At 44.7% G+C, this 2197-nt stretch overlaps 1 non-coding gene across 1 annotated transcript; it reads left to right on the top strand.

Annotated features, from left to right (window-relative positions):
• Window positions 1–266: 266 nt before the first annotated feature.
• On the top strand, window positions 267–373 carry LOC112439879 (U6 spliceosomal RNA). Its single transcript, XR_003028111.1, has one exon. It is a non-coding gene; the product is annotated as a U6 spliceosomal RNA (small nuclear RNA).
• Window positions 374–2197: the final 1824 nt, after the last annotated feature.

Raw genomic sequence — 2197 nt, 5'->3', positions numbered from 1 at the left:
TCTACTAAAAATACAAAAATTAGCCAGGCGTGGTCACACATGCCTGTAATCCCAGCTACTCAGGAGGCTGAGGCAGGAGAATTGCTTGAACCCAGGAGGCGGAGGTTGCAGTGGGCCAAGATCGCACTGTTGCACTCCAGCCTGGGTGACAGGGTGAGACTCCGCCTCAAAAAAAAAAAAAAAGAAAAGGGAAAGGAAAATATTTTTGCACGGCTGTACAATGTGTGTTTTAAGATAAGTGTTTTTACAAAAGTCAAAAAATTAAAGTGCTTACTTCAGCAGCACATATACTAAAATTGGAGCAATACAGAGAAAATTAGCATGGACGCTGTGCAAGGTTGACACGCAAATTCATGAAGCATTCCATATTTTTCTAAATGCCCATCAGTGATAGACTGGATAAAGAAAATGTGGTACATATACACCATGGAATACTATGCAGCCATAAAAAGGAACAAGATCATGTCCTTTGCAGGGGCATGGATGGAATTGGAAGCCATTATCCTCAGCAAACTAACGCAGGAACAGAAAACCAAACACTGCATGTTCTCACTTAAAAGTGGGAGCTGAATGATGAGAACACATGGACATATGGAGCGGGGAACAACACACACTGGGGCCTGTCGGGGGGCGGTGGAGGGAGGGAGAGCATTAGGAAGAATAGCTAGTGGATGCTGGGCTTAATACCTAGGTGATGGGAAGATCTGTACAGCAAACCACCATGGCACACATTTACCTATGTAGCAAACCTGCATGCCCTGCTACGCCCGAACTTACAATTAAGTTGAAGAAGAAAAAAAAAGTTGAAACAGAATTTAAAAGGTTACAGTAAGCTAAAATTAATTTATTATTGAAGAAAGAAAAATATGTTTTTTGAGACAGGGTCTCGCTCTGCTGTCTAGGCTGGCACAGTCATTGCTCACTGCAGCCTCAAACTCCTGGGCTCAAGCAATCATCCCACCTCACACTCCCACCTCAGCCTCCCAAGTAGCTGAGCATACTGAGCTATTATTTTTTATTTTTTGTAGTGACAGGGTCTCGCTATGTTTCCCAGGCTGGTCTTGAACTCCTGGCCTCAAATGATCCTCCCATCTGGATCTCCCAAAGTGCTGGGATTTACAGATGTGAGTCACTGTGCCCAGCCTGAAAGAAAAATTTATTTTATTTTTATTTTTTATTCAGTATGTGGATTTTGTTTGTTTGTTTTTGATACAGGGTCTCACTTTGTTGCCCAGGCTGGGGTGCAGTGGTGTGATCACAGCTCGCTGCAGCCTCAACCTCCCAGACTCAATCCTCCCACCTCCCAGCAGTCCTCCCACCTCAGCCTCCTGAGTAGCTGGGACTACAGGCACGCACCACCAGGCCTGACTAATTTTGGTATTTTTTGTAGAGACAGAGTTTTGCTATGTTGCCCACACTGATCTCAAACTCCCAGGGTCAAGCAGTCCTCCTGCCTCAGCCTCCTAAAGTGCTAGGATTACATCGTAAGCCACCACACTTAGCCTAAGAAAAAAATTTTAAATAAATTTAGTGTAGCCTAAGTGTACAGTGTTTATAAAGTCTATGGTAGTGTACAGCAATGTCCTAGGCCTTCACACTCACTCACTGTTCACTCACCCAGAGCAACCTGCAGTCCTGCAAGCTGCATTCGTGGTGAGTGCCCTAAATCTTTTACACTTTTTTTTTGGAGACAGAATCTCACTCTGTCACCCAGGCTGGAGTGCAATGGCATGATCTTGGCTCACTGCAACCTCCGCCTCCCGGGTTCAAGCAATTCTCCTGCCTCAGCCTCCCAAGTAACTGGGATTACAGGCACCCGCCGTCATGCCCAGCTAATTTTTGTATTTTTGTAGAGACAGAGTTTCACCATATTGGCCAGGCTGGTCTTGAACTCCTGACCTTAGGTTATCCACCCACCTTGGCCTCACCCTCCCAAAGTGCTGGGATTACAGGTGTGAGCCACCATGCCCTGCCTACACTGTATTTTTACAGTACATTTTCTGTGTTTAGATACACAAATACTTACCATTGTGTTACAATTGCCTACAGTATTCAGTATAGTAACATGCTACAAGTTTGTAGTCTAGGAGCAACAGACCATACCTTACAGCCTAGGTGCATAGTAGGCTGTACCATTGAGGGTTGTGTGAGTATACTCTATGATGTTGCCACAATGATAAAATCACCTAACAATACA

Source organism: Pan paniscus, chromosome 4, assembly GCF_029289425.2.
Source record: "Pan paniscus chromosome 4, NHGRI_mPanPan1-v2.0_pri, whole genome shotgun sequence".
NCBI classification, from domain to species: Eukaryota; Metazoa; Chordata; class Mammalia; order Primates; family Hominidae; genus Pan; species Pan paniscus.
Note: the sequence above shows the minus strand (reverse complement) of the source record. Positions and strands in the feature narration are given on the sequence as shown.